Source organism: Bombina bombina, chromosome 2 (genome assembly GCF_027579735.1).
Source record: "Bombina bombina isolate aBomBom1 chromosome 2, aBomBom1.pri, whole genome shotgun sequence".
Taxonomy (NCBI): Eukaryota; Metazoa; Chordata; class Amphibia; order Anura; family Bombinatoridae; genus Bombina; species Bombina bombina.
Window position 1 is genome coordinate 923,755,115 of NC_069500.1, and position 21,376 is coordinate 923,776,490.

Here is a 21,376-nt window from a genome sequence, read left to right on the forward strand (position 1 = left end):
ATTAGCCATGATATCAATATACTGGCTGTGTGACAACTGTAGACTTGAGCAATCAGATGTCAGTTAGCTGCTGCTGTTCCTAATACTTTATCTCAGGCTCCTACAGTTAGTTAGTCTATGTAGATCTAAGCTGCCTGTACTTTGTTCTTACTACTAATAATAAACCTTGTTGATTCCAAAATAATATAGTTAAGTCTTCACTTCCATATGATTCTTCTAAACCCTGGTGTTTACCATCTTCTCAAGTAGTCTGACTGATTTATCATTACACATGACTTAGTTGTTAATATATTGTGCACATATTGCTAAAGCTCCCAAATAATGTAATATCCATGGATAATATTGTACCCTACCCTGTACTGGTCAGTATTTGCTGTGCTGATGCTGGTAGCAAGTCAGATAGGCTCTGCTTCCTAGTTAGCGGTTTGCACGTAACTGACAAAAGTACATGAGGACACATTCTAAGTCTCATGCAGAAATTTCAAATCATCGCAGTAGCAACAGTTGCTAGGTGCACAGTGCAGCTCTGCTAAACTTTATTAACATGAACATTTCTTTACATTTACTATATTCCTCAATAATTAAGAAACACCATTATGTTCATATATACACAATGCACAAATACAAAAAAGTGACTACCCACAACTGTTACATCAGACTTCCTATACTGATAATGAAACATATTATATTCCAACTGACATTTTAATTGTGGCAAAAACTCATGCCAGTGAATATAGTTGTGGATAAATTACAAGGTAAGCTTTTCAAATTGAATATAATGTATCTGAATACTAGTAATATTTCAGCTTTTATAGATTTCTTTCTTAAAGTGAAAGTCAATCCTAGCATTTTACAAAAGCTAGGATTGACAATTGAAACAAATAAAAGGGACTTTCATTCATGAAGTATAAGATACTTTATGTAGAAAGCTCCTTTATTTGTTTCAATCAATCGCCGTTCTTAGCTGCTACGGCAGCCCACGGCTAAAAAAATGTTCTCACCTCTTAGCCAATAGCCGTGTGGTAAAGCTGGTTTGGTGCCCAATTTTTTAGCCGTGGGCTGCTGTATTAAAGAAAAAGCCTTACAAAAGTATTCAGACCATTGACAAATTCTTAAATTTACTGAAAAACAGTCAATATATTAAACTTTTCTTTAGTGTGATACTTTATCTGAAAACATTTAAGGCCAGATTAAAAGTGGAGCGCTAATTAATGCTCCTGCTTGAGCATTAATTGCTTTTTGCTCTCTTCGGGTTGCACTTGTATTATGAGTTGAAAGTAAACTGTTTTTGTTTGCATTAACCTTACGGGCGCAAAAAGTCGAACTTACCATATCATGTGCGTGTTCACGTATTTCCTAATAGAATTCAATGGGGAAAAAAAAGTGGAAAAACCCTAATACCGCACTCTTGCGCAAACCCTATCGCATATTCTCATGTGCACTAACCAAACATAAAAATATGAATATTTTCCATTACAATGTTCTTTACATAGAAGAATATGTTCTATTTATTCATGAATAAATATATATATAAAGGTATTTTGGTACGATATATATCTATACCTATATCTATACATGATTATATTTAGGTTTAAGGGTGCCAGGAATCAGACTTAGACGAGAAGTGCAAAAATAATCACACCTTTATTAATAACACAAATAATAAAAAGTCCACAAGTCAAATACCAAGCCAGGAGTCAAAACCAGAGCTGGTAGTCAGACGAGCCGAGTCAGGAGCCAAAGCGAGTAGTCAGGCGAGCCACAATCAGGAACAAGGAGAACAGCAAAGTCAGGAACAAGCCAGGGATCAGGAACCAGAAGAGACGTCAGACTAGCCAGGTAATGCACAGGAACTGGAACACAGGAACTCACAAACAGGTCTGAGACAACGCAAGGGCAAAGCATACTGAACAGAGACCCTTTAAATAATAAGTGATGACATCACAATTCTGAGACTGCAACCTGTCTCACACGGATGATGTACAACAGTCTGGCCATAAGAGGGCGTGCAGGAAATGAGCAGCATCACACACTCTGTACCAGATTCAGTAAGAAAGGTGAGTAAAATGGCTGCCAGGAGCACATAGCAAACAAAGCAGGGAAAAAGCCATGACAGTACCCTCCTCTCAACGACCCCTCCCAGCAGGAGGACAAAAGGCTTATTGGGGAAACGGGCATGGAAGGTACGGATGAGGGAGGAAATTGCAGATGTCTTGAAAAAGAAGGGTCAACACTGCAAATATTGACTCTTTGCATAAACTTAATGTAAGTGTCAATAAAAGCCTTTGACACTTATGAAATGCTTGTAATATACTTCAGTATACCATAGTAACATCTGACAAATTGATCTAAAATCACTGAAGCAGCAGACTTTATGAAAATTTACATTTGTGTCATTCCCAAAACTTTTGGCCAGGACTGTACATGTCTAAACATGTGTATGTATGTATACATATCTGAATATATGTGTGTACAAATATATTTATGCATTTTACTGTGTATTTATTGCACATATTTCACATCCCAATGTTCTTCACATACAGAACAATTATTTGTATTGTAAATATATTGTATATACCTATATATCTATTCCTCTAGATATATAGGTATATATATTGATTTTAATTTAACATTATCAGATATATGTATAAATTTTTCTGTGTGAAAAACGGAATGTAAAATATGAGCAACGCAATTTGTGTTATGCGCTTTAGTCTAACAGTGTTGGGTTTGCACACATGAAGAATTACAAATCTCAAAGCTTGTTCTTGAAACATTAAATATAAAATATTAACAAATAATAATTATTAAAAATTATTATACATATTGTAATATATATATATATATATATATATATATATATATTCTACAGATTATTTAGAGTTATTAACAGTCGCCTAGATCACAAGTTTTGTCGGTAAGGCTGTGCGGTGCTAACGGGCCTTTTTTTCTTACCGCTCACTTAAGACAACACTGGTATTACAAGTTTTCTTCAAGCCGGCGTTAGCCTCAGAAAAGTGAGCGTCGAGCAAAATTTAGCTCCACATCTCACCTCGATACCAGCGTTGCTTAAATCAGCGGTAAGATAGCAAAACGTGCTCGTGCACGATTTCCCCATAGGAAACAATGGGGCTGAGCGGGCTGCAAAAAAACCTAACACCTAACACCTGCAAAAAAGCAGCGTTCAGCTCCTAACGCAGCCACATTGTTTCCTATGGAAAAAAAAAATATGTCTACATCTAACACCCTAACATGAACCCCGAGTCTAAACACCCCTAATCTTACACTTATTAACCCCAAATCTGCCGCCCCCGACATTGTCTACCCCTGCATTATATTATTAACCCCTAATCTGCCACTCCAGACACCGCCGACACCTACATTATAGTTATTAATCCCTAATCTGCCCCCCCCCCAACGTTGCCACAACTATATTAAATTTAATAACCCCTAATCTGCCGCCGCCAACGTCGCCGCCACTATAATAAAGTTATTAACCCCTAAACCTAAGTCTAACCCCCCCTAACTTAAATATAATTTAAATTGAACAAAATTAATTTAACATAATTAAATAAATTAATCCTATTTAAAACTAAATACTTACCAATAAAATAAACCCTAAGATAGCTACAATATAACTAATAGTTACATTGTAGCTAGCTTAGGGTTTATATTTATTTTACAGGCAACTTTGTATTTATTTTAACTAGGTACAAAAGTTATTAAATAGTTATTAACTATTTAATAACTACCTAGTTAAAATAAATACAAAATTACCTGTAAAATAAATCCTAACCTAAGTTACAATTACACCTAACACTACACTATCATTAAACTAATTACCTAAACTACCTGCAATTAATTACAATTAAATGAAATAAACTAAATTACGGAAAAAAAAACACTAAATTACAGGGGGGAAAAAGAATTACAAGAATTTTAAACTAATTACACCTAATCTAATCCCCCTAATAAAATAAAAGAGCCCCCCAAAATAATAAAATTTCCCTACCCTATACTAAATTACAAATTGCCCTTAAAAGGGCCTTTTGCTGGGCATTGCCCCAAAGTAATCAGCTCTTTTACCTGTAAAAAAAAAGAATACAATACCCTCCCCCCAACATTACAACCCACCACCCACACACCCCTACTCTAAAACCCACCCAATCCCCCCTTAAAAAACCTAACACTAACCCCCTGAAGATCACCCTACCTTGAGCCGTCTTCACCCAGCCGGGCACAAGTGGTCCTCCAGAGGGTCCGAAGTCTTCATCTGATCGGGGCAGAAGAGGTCCTCCAGACAGCAGAAGGCTTCATCCAGGCGGCATCTTGTATCTTCATCCTTCCGGAGCGGAGCGGGTCCATCTTCAATCCAGCCGACGCGGAGCTATCCTCTTCAAACAAAGTCCTAATGAAGAATGAAGGTTCCTTTAAATGACGTCATCCAAGATGGTGTCCCTTGAATTCCGATTGGCTGATAGAATCCTATCAGCCAATTGTATTAAGGTAGGAAAAATCCTATTGGCTGATGTAATCAGTCAATCGGATTGACCTCGCATTCTATTGGCTGTTCCAATCAGCCAATAGAATGCGAGGTCAATCCTATTGGCTGATTGGATAAGCCAATTGGATTGAACTTCAATCCGATTGGCTGATTACATCAGCCAATAGGATTTTTCCTACCTTAATTCCGATTGGCTGATAGGATTCTATCATTTAAAGGAACCTTCATTCTTCGTTAGGACTTCATTTTTTATATTTGATTGCTTTTGGCGGGAAAATGGTGGCATGAAATATAACAAAATGTGCCTAGATCAATACCTTGGGTTGTCTACTTAAAAATACATATAGGTATGACAGGTAAATAAAGGCTGTATTTCTGTTTAAATTGAGTGATAGCAAAAATGCTAAAAATTCTCCGGTATTTTGGGCATGTTTTTCTCTGAAAGTTTCAGTAGTGAAGGGGTTAACGCTCCCGCTTGAGCATTAATTGCACTAGAAGTAAGATTTTTGCACTCGTCGGGTTGCACTTGTATTATGAGTTGAAAGTAAACTAACCCGACAAGTTAGAATATCACGTGCGCATTCACGTATTCCCCTAATAGAGTTAAAAAAAGTGGGGTAAAAACACCCCACTCTCGCGCAAACACTTTTGAATATTCTCATTTGCGCTAACCTGACTATTTTACATTCCAATGTTCTTCAAATACAAGAATATGCACCCTATGCGCTCAAAAAGATTACTTCTAGCAAAGATTACACTTGAGCGAAAGCGCTAAATAGCTTACCACTTATAATATGGCACTATATATTTACAAGTAGACAAGCTTTTGAGAGATTCCTCTCTTTTTCAGGTCTGAAGCAATACTCTAAATTGCTTCAGACTTGAGAGAGGAATTTCTCAAAAACTTGTCTACTTGTAAATATATGGTTAGTCCAATAAAAAAGTGTAATTGCTCAATGGAATACTCCTGCTATTTTGTTGTGTATATATATTTATTTATTTTTAAAAATATATATTATTATTATTATTTTTATTGAGATTTTATATTTTTTAAATCTCCAAGTTTCAAGCAAAAAGATTAATACTTTAGATAAGAAACATTTTAGCCATAGCAAATAGCATTTTCAATTCTATAAACAGAAGTAAAATTATTTAGGAGCTTATTGAACTTTTTCTTTTTAATTTACATTCCATAATCTATATTTCCTCTATTGACTTTAATATACAACGTATTAGCCATGATATCAAGATACTGGCTGTGTGACAGCTGTAGACTTGAGCAATCAGATGTCAGTTAGCTGCTGCTGTTCCTAATACTTTATCTCAGGCTCCTACAGTTAGTTAGTCTATGTAGATCTAAGCTGCCTGTACTTTGTTCTTACTACTAATAATAAACCTTGTTGATTCCAAAATAATATAGTTAAGTCTTCACTTCCATATGATTCTTCTAAACCCTGGTGTTTACCATCTTCTCAAGTAGTCTGACTGATTTATCATTACACATGACTTAGTTGTTAATATATTGTGCACATATTGCTAAAGCTCACAAATAATGTAATATCCATGGATAATATTGTACCCTACCCTCTACTGGTTAGTATTTGCGGTGCTGATGCTGGTAGCAAGTCAGATAGGCTCTGCTTTAGATAGCGGTTTGCACGTAACTGACAAAAGTACATGAGGACACATTCTAAGGGGTCAATTTATTAAAGTGCGGACGGACATGATACGATGCTTCATAACTGCTTCATAACTGCTGTTTCCGGCGAGTCTAAAGGCTCGTGCGGAAACAGGGGCATCAAGCTCCATTCGGAGCTTGATAATTCGGCCCCTAAGTCTCATGCAGAAATTTCAAATCATCACAATAGCAACAGATGCTAGGTGCCCAGTGCAGCTCTGCTAAACTTTATTAACATGAACATTTCTTTACATTTACTAAGGCCTAGATTTGGAGTTTGGCGTTAGCCGTGAAAACCAGCGTTAGAGGCTCCTAACGCTGGTTTTAGGCTACCGCCGGTATTTGGAGTCACTCAAAAAAGGGTCTAACGCTCACTTTTCAGCTGCGACTTTTCCATACCGCAGATCCCCTTACGTCATTTGCGTATCCTATCTTTTCAATGGGATCTTTCTAACTCCGGTATTTAGAGTTGTGTCTGAAGTGAGCGTTAGAAATCTAACGACAAAACTCCAGCCGCAGAAAAAAGTCAGTAGTTAAGAGCTTTCTGGGCTAACGCCGGTTCATAAAGCTCTTAACTACTTTACTCTAAAGTACACCAACACCCATAAACTACCTATGTACCCCTAAACCGAGGTCCCCCCACATCGCCGCCACTCGATTCAATTTTTTTAACCCCTAATCTGCCGACCGCCACCTACGTTATACTTATGTACCCCTAATCTGCTGCCCCTAACACCGCCGACCCCTGTATTATATTTATTAACCCCTAATCTGCCCCCCACAACGTCGCCGCCAGCTACCTACAATAATTAACCCCTAATCTGCCGACCGCAAAGCGCCGCCACCTACATTATAGCTATGTACCCCTAATCTGCTGCCCCTAACACCGCCGACCCCTATATTATATTTATTAACCCCTAATCTGCCCCCCTCAATGTCGCCTCCACCTGCCTACACTTATTAACCCCTAATCTGCCGAGCGGACCGCACCGCTACTATAATAAAGTTATTAACCCCTAATCCGCCTCACTAACCCTATAATAAATAGTATTAACCCCTAATCTGCCCTCCCTAACATCGCCAACACCTAACTTCAATTATTAACCCCTAATCTGCCGACCGGAGCTCACCGCTATTCTAATAAATGTATTAACCCCTAAAGCTAAGTCTAACCCTAACACTAACACCCCCCTAAGTTAAATATAATTTTAATCTAACGAAATAAATTAACTCTTATTAAATAAATTATTCCTATTTAAAGCTAAATACTTACCTGTAAAATAAATCCTAATATAGCTACAATATAAATTATAATTACATTGTAGCTATTTTAGGATTAATATTTATTTTACAGGCAACTTTGTAATTATTTGAACCAGGTACAATAGCTATTAAATAGTTAAGAACTATTTAATAGCTACCTAGTTAAAATAATTACAAAATTACCTGTAAAATAAATCCTAACCTAAGTTACAATTAAACCTAACACTATACTATCATTAAATTAATTAAATAAAATACCTATAATTACCTACAATTAAACCTAACACTACACTATCAATACATTAATTAAATACAATATCTACAAATAACTACAATGAAATAAACTAACTAAAGTACAAAAAATAAAAAAGAACTAAGTTATAAAAAATAAAAAAATATTTACAAACATAAGAAAAATATTACAACAATTTTAAACTAATTACACCTACTCTAAGCCCCCTAATAAAATAACAAAGACCCCCAAAATAAAAAAATGCCCTACCCTATTCTAAATTACTAAAGTTCAAAGCTCTTTTACCTTACCAGCCCTGAACAGGGCCCTTTGCGGGGCATGCCCCAAGAAGTTCAGCTCTTTTGCCTGTAAAAAAAACATACAATACCCCCCCCCAACATTACAACCCACCACCCACATACCCCTAATCTAACCCAAACCCCCCTTAAATAAACCTAACACTAAGCCCCTGAAGATCATCCTACCTTGTCTTCACCTCACCAGGTACCACCGATCCGTCCTGGCTCCAAAATCTTCATCGAACCCAAGCGGGGGCTGGCGATCCATCATCCGGTGGCTGAAGAGGTCCAGAAGAGGCTCCAAAGTGTTCATCCTATCCGGGAAGAAGAGGCGATCCGGACCGGCAACCATCTTGATCCAAGCGGCATCTTCTATCTTCATCCGATGACGACCGGCTCCATCCTGAAGACCTCCACCGCGGACCCATCTTCTTCCGGCGATGTCCAACTGAAGAATGACGGTTCCTTTAAGGGACGTCATCCAAGATGGCGTCCCTCGAATTCCGATTGGCTGATAGGATTCTATCAGCCAATCGGAATTAAGGTAGGAATATTCTGATTGGCTGATGGAATCAGCCAATCAGAATCAAGTTCAATCCGATTGGCTGATCCAATCAGCCAATCAGATTGAGCTCGCATTCTATTGGCTGTTCCGATCAGCCAATAGAATGCAAGCTCAATCTGATTGGCTGATTGGATCAGCCAATCTGATTGAACTTGATTCTGATTGGCTGATTCCATCAGCCAATCAGAATATTCCTACCTTAATTCCGATTGGCTGATAGAATCCTATCAGCCAATCGGAATTCGAGGGACGCCATCTTGGATGACGTCCCTTAAAGGAACCGTCATTCTTCAGTTGAACGTCGCCGGAAGAAGATGGGTCCGCGGTGGAGGTCTTCAGGATGGAGCCGGTCGTCATCGGATGAAGATAGAAGATGCCGCTTGGATCAAGATGGTTGCCGGTCCGGATCGCCTCTTCTTCCCGGATAGGATGAAGACTTTGGAGCCTTTTCTGGACCTCTTCAGCCACCGGATGATGGATCGCCAGCCCCCGCTTGGGTTGGATGAAGATTTTGGAGCCAGGACGCATCGGTGATACCTGGTGAGGTGAAGACAAGGTAGGATGATCTTTAGGGGCTTAGTGTTAGGTTTATTTAAGGGGGGTTTGGGTTAGATTAGGGGTATGTGGGTGGTGGGTTGTAATGTTGGGGGGGTATTGTATGTTTTTTTTTACAGGCAAAAGAGCTGAACTTCTTGGGGCATGCCCCGCAAAGGGCCCTGTTCAGGGCTGGTAAGGTAAAAGAGCTTTGAACTTTAGTAATTTAGAATAGGGTAGGGCATTTTTTATTTTGGGGGTCTTTGTTATTTTATTAGGGGGCTTAGAGTAGGTGTAATTAGTTTAAAATTGTTGTAATATTTTTCTTATGTTTGTAAATATTTTTTTATTTTTTGTAACTTAGTTCTTTTTTATTTTTTTGTACTTTAGTTAGTTTATTTCATTGTAGTTATTTGTAGGAATTGTATTTAATTTATTTATTGATAGTGTAGTGTTAGGTTTAATTGTAGGTAATTGTAGGTATTTTATTTAATTAATTTAATGATAGTATAGTGTTAGGTTTAATTCTAACTTAGGTTAGGATTTATTTTACAGGTAATTTTGTAATTATTTTAACTAGGTAACTATTAAATAGTTCTTAACTATTTAATAGCTATTGTACATGGTTAAAATAATTACAAAGTTGCCTGTAAAATAAATATTAATCCTAAAATAGCTACAATGTAATTATAATTTATATTGTAGCTATATTAGGATTTAATTTACAGGTAAGTATTTAGCTTTAAATAGGAATAATTTATTTAATAAGAGATATTTAATTTCGTTAGATGTAAATTATATTCAATTTAGGGGGGTGTTAGTGTTAGGGTTAGACTTAGCTTTAGGGGTTAATACATTTATTAGAATAGCGGTGAGCTCCAGTCGGCAGATTAGGGGTTAATAATTGAAGTTAGGTGTCAGCGATGTTAGGGAGGGCAGATTAGGGGTTAATACTATTTATTATAGGGTTAGTGAGGCGGATTAGGGGTTAATAACTTTATTATAGTAGCGCTCAGGTCCGCTCGGCAGATTAGGGGTTAATAAGTGTAGGCAGGTGGAGGCAACGTTGTGGGGGGCAGATTAGGGGTTAATAAATATAATATAGGGGTCGGCGATGTTAGGGCAGCAGATTAGGGGTACATAGGGATAATGTAAGTAGCGGCGGTTTACAGAGCGGCAGATTAGGGGTTAATAATAATATGCAGGGGTCAGCGATAGCGGGGGCGGCAGATTAGGGGTTAATAAGTGTAAGGTTAGGGGTGTTTAGACTCGGGGTACATGTTAGAGTGTTAGGTGCAGACGTAGGAAGTGTTTCCGCATAGCAAACAATGGGGCTGCGTTAGGAGCTGAACGTGGCTTTTTTGCAGGTGTTAGGTTTTTTTTCAGCTCAAACAGCCCCATTGTTTCCTATGGGGGAATCGTGCACGAGCACGTTTTTGAGGCTGGCCGCTTGCGTAAGCAACTCTGGTATTGAGAGTTGAAGCTGCGTTAAATATGCTTTACGCTCCTTTTTTGGAGCCTAACGCAGCCTTTATGTGGACTCTCAATACCAGAGTTATTTTTATGGTGCGGCCAGAAAAAAGCCGGCGTTAGCTTTTCGGGTCGTTACCGACAAAACTCCAAATCTAGCCGTATATTTCTCAATGATTAAGAAACACCATTATGTTCATATATACACAATGCACAAATACAGAAAAAAAATACTTCTTTAGACTTCTTAAAACAATGAAACAATATACATTCAAAACAAATACATACATTATATATACAGTATATGGTATACTGATAAGGGAGCATATTATATTCCAATTGAAAAGTGTAAAACATTTTAATTATGGAAAAAACTCATGCCAGTGAATATAGTTGTGGATAAATTACATGGTAAGCTTTTTCAAATGGGATATAATGTATCTGAATACTAGTAATATTTCAGCTTTTATAGATTTTGTTTTTTAATGACATTCATTCTACTTGACTAGGATTTTTTACAAATGTGTATTAAAGAAAATGCCTTACAAAAGTATTCAAAGCATTGACAAATTCTTAAATTTATTGAAAAACAGTCAATATATTAAACTTTTCTTTTGTGTGATACTTTCTTAAAACATTTAGGGCCAGATTACAAGTAGAGTGCTAACAGTTACGCGCAAGCGATAAGGTATTTGTGCGGCAGGTTTTTTGCTTGTATTACAAGTTGAAAATAAACATGATTGCTTGAGCACAAATGAAGTTAACGTGCGTCAGGTTATTACATCCTCAGATCTCTGGTTAACTGTTTCATAAAACAAAAAATCTCACAAAAGACATAAAAAATACATTACAAAGTAGAGTTACACCCATAATAACATGATCTAATAAAAATTATTACAAAAAATATTGCACATAAAAGTTATAAGGGCTTAAAGATATGAGATACATACATATACATGTCTAAATATGTATATCAATGGGGGGTAGTTATCAACGCGTCTACTTTACCTGCCTTCGCCGTTTCAATACGCCCGCCTAAGCTCGCCTACCATCGCCGCCGCGGACCTGCAAAATTTCGCCTAAGTTATCAATAAAGCTGTCAAAAAGCCACGCACCAAGTACGGGGCGATGAGCAGCGGACTGTGAGAGTTATCACTCATCCGATCTTGCTGCTCTTCGGCTTTTTCCCAGCTTTATTGCTAGCCTGTCACTAAGCACCCACACTAACTATACTGTTCTACCCCCTATACCGGCGCCCCCGGAGCCCCCCGCAACTCAATAAAGTTATTAACCCCTAAACCGCCGCTCCTAGACCACGCTGCAACTCTTATAAATGTATTAACCCCTAAACCGCCGCTGCCAGACACCGCCACCACCTACATTATACCTAGTAACCCCTATCCTGCCCCCCCTATACTGTCGCCACCTATAATAAAGTTATTAACCCCTATCCTGACGATCCCGGACCTCGCCGCAACTAAATAAATAGTTTAACCCCTAAACCACCGCTCCCGGAACCCGCCGCAACCTATATTAAACTTATTAACCCCTAATCTGCTCCCCCTACACCGTCGCCACTTATAATAAGTTTATTAACCCCTATCCTGCCCCCCCTACACCGCCGCCACTGTAATATAATTATTAACCCCTTAACCTAAGTCTAACACTAACCCTAAAACCCCCCCTAACTTAAATATTAATTAAATAAATCTAAATAATATTTCTCTTATTAACTAAATTAATCCTATTTAAAACTAAATACTTACCTTTAAAATAAACCCTAATATAGCTACAATATAAATAATAATTATATTGTAGCTATCTTAGGATTTATTTTTATTTTACAGGCATCTTTCAATTTATTTTAACTAGGTACAATAGCTATTAAATAGTTATTAACTATTTAATAGTTACCTAGCTAAAATAAAGAGAAATTAACCTGTAAAATAAAAACTAACCTAAGTTACAATTACACCTAACACTACACTATACTTAAATAAATTATTCCTATTTAAAACTAAATACTTACCCGTAAAATAAACCCTAAGATAGCTGCAATGTAATTAATAATTACATTGTAGCTATTTTAGGATTTATATTTATTTTACAGGTAACTTGGTATTTATTTTAGCTAGTTAGAATAGTTATTAAATAGTTATTAACTATTTAATAACTACCCAGCTAAAAGAAATACAAAATTACCTGTAAAATAAATCCTAACCTAAGTTACAATTAAACCTAACACTACACTATCATTACATTAATTAAATAAATTACCTACAAATAACTACAATTAAATTAAATTAAATAATAAAAAAGCTAAGTTACAAAAAATAAAAAAAATAAGTTACAAACATTTAAAACATATTACAACAATTTTAAGCTACTTACACCTAATCTAAGCCCCCTAATAAAATAACAAAGCCCCCCAAAATAAAAAAATGCCCTACCCTATTCTATATTAAAAAAGTTCAAAGCTCTTTTACCTTACCAGCCCTTAAAAGGGCCTTTTGCGGGGCATGCCCCAAAGAATTCAGCTCTTTTGCCTGTAAAAGAAAAATACAACCTCCCCCAACATTAAAACCCACCACCCACATACCCCTAATCTAACCCAAACCCCCCTTAAATAAACCTAACACTACCCCCTGAAGATCATCCTACCTTTAGTCATCTTCAGCCAGCCGACCCACCGATGAAACCGAAGAGGAGATCCGGAGCGTAAGAAGTCATCATCCAGGTGGCGCTGAAGAAGTCTTCCATCCAATGAAGTCATCATCCAGGCGGCGCTGAAGAAGTCTTCCATCTGATAGAAGTCTTCATCCAGGCGGCGTCTTCAATCTTCATCCATCCGGAGCGGAGCGGAGCCATCTTCAGACGAGCCGATGCGGAGCCATCCTCTTCTTCCAGACGACTAACGATGAATGGATATTCCTTTAAGGGACGTCATCCAAGATGGTGTCCCTTCAATTCCGATTGGCAATCGGAATTAAGGTAGGAAAAATCTGATGATCGGAACAGCCAATAGAATGCGAGCTCAATCTGATTGGCTGATTGGATCAGCCAATTGGATTGAACTTCAATCAGATTGGCTGATTCAATCAGCCAATCAGATTTTTCCTACCTTAATGCCGATTGGCTGATAGAATCCTATCAGCCAATCGGAATTGAAGGGACGCCATCTTGGATGACGTCCCTTAAAGGAATATCCATTTGTCGGTAGTCGTCGGGAAGAAGAGGATGGCTCTGCGTCGGCTCGTCTGAAGATGGCTCCGCTCCGGATGGATGAAGATTGAAGACGCCGCCTGGATGAAGACTTCTATCGGATGGAAGACTTCTTCAGCGCCGCCTGGATGATGACTTCATCGGATGGAAGACTTCTTCAGCGCCGCCTGGATGATGACTTCTTCCGCTCCGGATCTCCTCTTCGGTTCCATCGGTGGGTCGGCCTGCGGAAGACGACTAAAGGTAGGATAATCTTCAGGGGGGTAGTGTTAGGCTTATTTAAGGGGGGTTTGGGTTAGATTAGGGGTATGTGGGTGGTAGGTTTTAATGTTTGGGGGGTTGTATTTTTCTTTTACAGGCAAAAGAGCTGAATTCTTTTGGGCATGCCCCGCAAAAGGCCCTTTTAAGGGCTGGTAAGGTAAAAGAGCTTTGAACTTTTTTAATTTAGAATAGGGTAGGGCATTTTTTTATTTTGGGGGGTTTTGTTATTTTATTAGGGGGCTTAGATTAGGTGTAAGTAGCTTAAAATTGTTGTAAATAGGAATAATTTATTTAAGTATAGTGTAGTGTTAGGTGTAATTGTAACTTAGGTTAGGTTTTATTTTACAGGTTAATTTCTCTTTATTTTAGCTAGGTAGCTATTAAATAGTTAATAACTATTTAATAGCTATTGTACCTAGTTAAAATAAATTGAAATTTGCCTGTAAAATAAAAATAAATCCTAAGATAGCTACAATATAATTATTATTTATATTGTAGCTATATTAGGGTTTATTTTAAAGGTAAGTATTTATTTTTAAATAGGATTAAATTATTTAATAAGAGAAATATTATTTAGATTTATTTAATTAATATTTAAGTTAGGGGGGTGTTAGGGTTAGTCTTAGACTTAGGTTTAGGGGTTAATAATTTTATTACAGTGGCGGTGGTGTAGGGGGCGTGCAGGATAGGGGTTAATAAACTTATTATAGGTGGCGACGGTGTAGGGGGGCCAGATTAGGGGTTAATAAGTTTAATATAGGTTGCGGCGGGGTCCAGGAGCGGCGGTTTAGGGGTTAAACTATTTATTTAGTTGCAGCGAGGTCCGGGATCGTCAGGATAGGGGTTAATAACTTTATTATAGGTGGCGACGGTATAGGGGGGCAGGATAGGGGTTAATAGGTATAATGTAGGTGGAGGCGGGGTCTGGGAGCGGCGGTTTAGGGGTTAACATATTTATTATAGCTTGCGGTGGGCTCTGGGAGCGGCGGTTTAGGGGTTAATCAGTTTATTATAGTGGCGGTGGGCTCCGGGAGCGGCGGTTTAGGGGGTAACATATTTAGTATAGCTTGCGGTGGCCTCCGTGAACGGCGGTTTAGGGGGTAATAACTTTATTTAGTTGCGGCGGTGTAGGGGGGACAGATTAGTGGTATTTAGACTTGGGGTACATGTTAGGGTGTTAGGTTTAGACAGCTCCCATAGGAATCAATGGGATGTCGGGCAGCAGTGAACATGAACTTTCACTATGGTCAGACTCCCATTGATTCCTAGGGGATCCACCGCCTCCAGGGCGGTGGTTTGAAAACCAGGTACGCTGGGCCGGAAAAGTGCCGAGCGTACCTGCTAGTTTTTTGATAACTAGCAAAAGTAGTCAGATTGTGCCGCACTTGTGTGCGGAACATCTGGAGTGACGTAAGAATCGATCTGTGTCGGACTGAGTCTGGCGGATCGAAGCTTACGTCACTAAATTCTACTTTTGCCGGTATCTAGGGCTTGATAACTAAGGCGAATCAGCCTCGCTACATCTATATATGGGCATTGAAGTCCTTTACAGTTAAGTAGATGAAAACATGTAAAATCATATTTATGCAATATTCATATTTAATAAAGTGTTATACCGTGTATTTACTGTAAATATTTCACATTACAATGTTCTGAACATAGCAGAATGTTATATGTATTTATACATAGATATTCCTATATATATATATATATATATATATATATATATATATATATACTGCATATATATATTTCCGTATATATTTATACTTATATATAATCATCTATATATACTGTAGGTATAGATATATTGTAACAAAATCATATATATAGAATGTTTTTATTTTATTTATTAAATAGACCATATTTTTCTATGTGACTAACATTGCAAAGTAAAATATTCATATTTCCATCTCGGGTTAGTGCACTTGAGAATATGCAATCGTGTTTGTGCACGAGTAGGGTGTTAGTTAGTTTTTTCACTTTTTTAGCTGCATTGATTTCTATGGAGAATATGTTATTGCTCGCACAATATTATAAGTTTGGCTTTCTACGCGCGTTGGAGTTAGCGCGCAAGTGATAACTGTTTACTTTCAACTCAAAAAACGGGTGCAACCGTCGCATAAAAAAGCTTAGTTCTAGCGCAGTTAAGGCTCGAGCAGGAGCCTTAAATAGTGCTCCACTTGTAGGGACCTATTTATCAAAGTGTCAACTATGTTGCATTCTCCGGTGTCAATACACTCGCCAGACATCGCCAAACATTGCTGCCGCAGACCTGAATACAATCTCCTTATTTATCAAAAAAAATGTCCAAAACACGCGTGGCAAGTACGATGTGAAGAGCATCGGACTGGTGTTAACTAACAGTCATCGATGTCGCGGTTATTTGGGTTTTTTGCCACTTTATTTATACCATTTCATTACTGTCCATGAACAAGCACATTTCTCAAAAGCTAATCTTTTATTTTCCATCTGTTAATGTCCAAGAATAAATATATATATATATATACTGTATGTATGTGTGTGTGTATGTTTGTGTGTTATGTCAGAAATCTTTTGCAAACATATTTACATGTCCTTAAATTCCTGTTTTTGTTCTAAATAATGGTGTCTTTCATATCTCTGTTTATTTATACCACTATATGTATATAGTGTAAATGTATTATTATTCTAAACAGGAATAATTCTGAATATAGCATGTAATCAGGTTATCATATGTATTTATTTGCAATCAATGGATATTTTAAGAGCTGGGCCAGTTTTCTCTCTGTACCTGTGTAACCCCTCCTGATTGCAATCTAATTTTAAAAACCACCCCTTCACAGGTGTTATAAAACGGGCTGGCTTATAAGATGCTACAGTTTATGGGTAATAAACCCTAGATAGGTGGCGCACAATCAGCTAAATATGCTAGTAACAATTATTAAACAAAATGATCAACTGTGGTATAATAAACAGTTAAACAACAGTACATATAATCTGGATCTGGATGTAGCAAAAAAACAAACCATACGGTTAATGTCCGTGTTGGATAAGAAAAAAGTCAGAAACCACAGCCAATACATGAGTCTTGCCTTCCTGTTGGACGATAAGGCTAAAGGGGAAGCCCCATCTATATCTCACCCGTCTTTCTTGCAGAACTTGGGTAATAAATCGTATTCCTCTTCTACTCTCGATTGTGGAGGGAATAATGTCCTGAAATATTTGGATTCTATAAGTCTGGAACCTGATCTCCCGCTGTAACCTGACTTGCTTCCATATTGCCTCCTTCTCCAGATAATTTGCAAACTTAATAATAATGTCTCTCGGAGGGTTGGGAGGTTTTGGGACAGGCCTCAGCACTCTGTGTGCTTGTTCCATGGAGGATTCTGTGAGTTTGAGGGAAGGAATGATGTATTCGAATAGCTGTAGTAAATAGGAGGGAAGGGACGCTTGTGTTGCCTCCTCTGGAACCCCTCTTATCCGCAAGTTACTCCTTCGGCTTCTATTGTCAAGATCTTCCACTTTAAGTTGAAGCGTTTGTATTGTGATTTCTTGTCTCACCATTTGTTGGTTTGAGCCTGACACCATATTATTCAAGACATCTTGGCCTTCCTCAAGGCATTCTATCCTTGACCCCAGTTCATTTATATTTTTCTTTAGGGAAGTCATCTCTGTTTTAATGAATGCCTTTAAATCTGCCAGGTCAGATTTGGATGGCAGCTGAGAGATGGTCTTTTGTATTTGGTTAAGTTGTTGAGCGTGTGGTATGGCATCCTGATCTTGCACAGGGTGTGTGTCTGTCAGCAGCAAATCTTTAGCAGTGTCAGGTGTATCGTTATCCTGCCTTTGGAAAAAGGAGCTCATAGTAGTTGTGGCTGCTGTGGGTGCCTTTTTATCTGACTTGGGCTTCTAGATGCCATCAGTGAGTGTTCTTTATCTCCCCACGTGGTCAGGGGGGTTGCAATGTCCCAGTGTTAGCTAGTTTGTAAGTGCTGTATAACGAACTAAAACGGGTGCAGAGGTTCCAGTTGTGGTGTTTCCCCTCTCTTTATAAGTGTGACTCTGTATTGTGGTCAAACTGGGTGAGATATTTAAACTGTTAAACCGTTAAAGGGGCCCCAGGTGATCCAGTTCAAAAATTTGCCCCTGGAGTGTTAAATTGATGCCCCAGCCAACGGACTGTAACCTCAGGTAGTTACTTACTTGCGGAGGAGTGCTTGGTCATCCGTATGGTCTAGATCTGTCAGGGAGCTGCAGGGGCTGTATGTTTATGTTGCACCGGTTTTATGTGCGCCACGTGAGGGCCGCAATGGCGTGTTGTTCACCTCTTACGCATTAGTTACCCGGCGTCTATGTGCAACCTCCGGAACTCCAGTCTATGCCTCGCAGATGAAGGTATCCCTCTGTGATCACAGGGCCGACTGCCTTTCTGCAAATTATTTCTCCGCGAGCAGGATAGGTGTGGGCGCAGCGCCTCGTGACACAATTGTCGTTGTTGCCGTTAGGGTAGGTCGTTGGTTGTAACTTCTACCTAGATAGTTCACCTATCAATCAGGGATGCGTTATGGGCTTTTTAAGCATGTAATTGCCCCTTTGTTCGCCAGAATGGAGCTGGTGGATGAGAATATGTTACGGAGCTGTGTTAAGGTGCAGCCATGTTCCTGCACGGCCACCCAGTAACCCTTTTTAAATAAAAAATTGAATAAATGTTTTAAGTCTATAAGAGCAAGGACAATTACAATGTCAATAGCAATGATTGAGTATATTGAACTATGAGTTAAAGCCTTCAGGTACTAATGTATCTAATTTAAATATCCAATATTATACTTCTTGGTGAGATAAGATCCGAAGTTTATCACCCCCTCTTAGTGGGACTCTAATGGCTTCTATTGCGCGCCATTTAAAAACTAATACATTTCCTTTGTGTACCTCTAAAAAATGGCGAGATAAAGCTGAACACTTTGCTCATTTGTAATGTATCCCAAATGCTCACTTATGCACGAGGATACGTCCCAAGTAGTCATCCCCACATACTGTTAGAAATGTTCTGTACATTCAATTAAACATATAAGATACGTGGGTGAGTAATTTATACATCCCTTTGTTTTAAACTGTTGGCCTGTACTGCAAGAGTAAAAATTATTCCCCATAATTACAAAATGACAAGCTTTACATCTCGTCTTTCCACACCTTTATGTATCGTCAATGGTAAGCGAAGAACCCACATTTTTCTGAAGCGGTTTCAATTGTCATAGAGGAAATGTGTCCCTAAAGGGGTTAACCCATGTGTGTAAATGTTTGTACAATAAGATGGTGTTCATGTCTTTTTAAGAGGGAGCAACTCAGCTGCGCATTAGGTCTATGATTAAGGCGTTCAGCTGAAACACATAAGATCAGAGCTGTACACACTTTGATTCTGCATACTTGAAGTTTTTATTTGACATGAAATAAAGTACTAGTTTTAAGGAGCCTATGCATGGACTTTTTTATCAAATAAATATTTCAAATCAAAATATACTCATTAAACATATCACATATATGAAAATAATTTCAAAAACTACTTGAAATAAAGGTTGATGAATCAATGTGAAAGATTGTCAGTGCAATTTTGCCATCTAGTGTGCAGAGTGGTTATAACAATGTATGGAACAAGCTGTGAATTTATTTATAATACTGCAGTGACATCTAGTGCAGTGTTTTTCAACCAGTGTGCCGTGGCACACTAGTGTGCCGTGAGAGATCCTCAGGTGTGCCGCGGCAGACTGACAACAGTGTGACATATTTTTTATATTTTGCTTGTTTTTTTATTCTGGGCCGTTTTTTTATTTTGAGTGAGATGATGACTGAGGGTAACTGCGCAGCGACATCTCGCCTCCCCGACCCGTGTTCACACTTAGAAGGATCCCCCCACCCACCACAACACGTGCCTAGTGCCGGCTCTACACTCAGCACCATGCGACACTTCAATCCCCCATGCATGCTGGCGCAGCTTTGCTCCTCCTCCAGAACAGTTCCAGCCAGGTCACATCACTTACGTTCCTTTTCAGCACAAGGAACATGACTGGAGGACTGGAGACTCACTGGAGAGGAAGAGGGAGGTGCTCCACATATAATCTTGTGCTCCACAGATAACACTTTTCCTGCTGCACAGGGGGGGGATTTTCCCAGTGCAGGGGTGGCCCTCTTTCAAATTTTGAAATATTGGGAGGTATGTGACAGGCTCATCAGGCATTATTTACAACCATGACATATTGACATTTATTCACAAACAATCATGATGATTGTTTGTGAATGAATGTCAATATGTCATGTATAGTTTGTAGAAGGCATGGCATGACAGCACAGTACAGTATGTGTATGTATGTATGTATGTATATATATACAGTATATGTATGTATATGGGATGGTGGTGTGCCGCAGGATTTTTTAATGTAAAAAAGTGTGCCACGGCAAAAAAAAGGTTGAAAATCACTGATCTAGTGGATTGATATTAACATATCTATTCACTTTGTAAATGTTTATTTGAACCTTACAGTATGGAACAGATTTACAGAAGGGATGGGCAGAAATGTCACATTTGTGATCACCATTTTCCTACTCAAAGAGCTAGGGGATAATTTTAAAGATTCTATTCATTTAAACAACAATGTATACTTTAGTATAAAGAAATGATATATTCTTTAACATCTGCTAGGACAATGAGTACTGTGTTTTGCAAAAGAAGTAAGATATTGGTGATAAAAACACTGGAGGAGGGCAGACGTGTGACCCTTGGTTGGGAGACAAGTGGCATACACACTGACAGAAAAAAGGGTACGGTTGGGGTCCGTTTGTGAACACTTAGGGTACAACTGCTGTGGTTGTACACTCAATGGATCATAATTATACCTTAAGGAACTAATATGTACCATTTAGCGGTAAATAAAGTACAAATATGTTTCCAGCTGTCAAAGGGTCCATGTCTGTACCATTTAATCCTCCCAAAAAGGTACAATCACTTGTGTGACTAATATTTTGAGGGGGATGGGTGGTTCAAGGCTGCCAAACTTTGCAAGTCCATATCATTTGTACAGCTCAATTATTCATATTCACATAGCTGTCAGTCACCCAAAATGAATGCAACATACATGTTGTACAGCAAAATAATTATGTTCAATCACTGTTGGTAATATGCAAGAAGCGGGCAAAGCAAAAAAAAAAAATACTTATTAACCCATATATTCAATGATACCGTGTTGCTGGTTCTAAATAGCAAACAAGCACTTAACATTTTAATGTTTATATTTAGAGCATCAATATGTTAACTGTTAAACATAAAGCAAATGTATTAGCTAAAATTACAAAAAAAAATTGTTTTAAACTATAA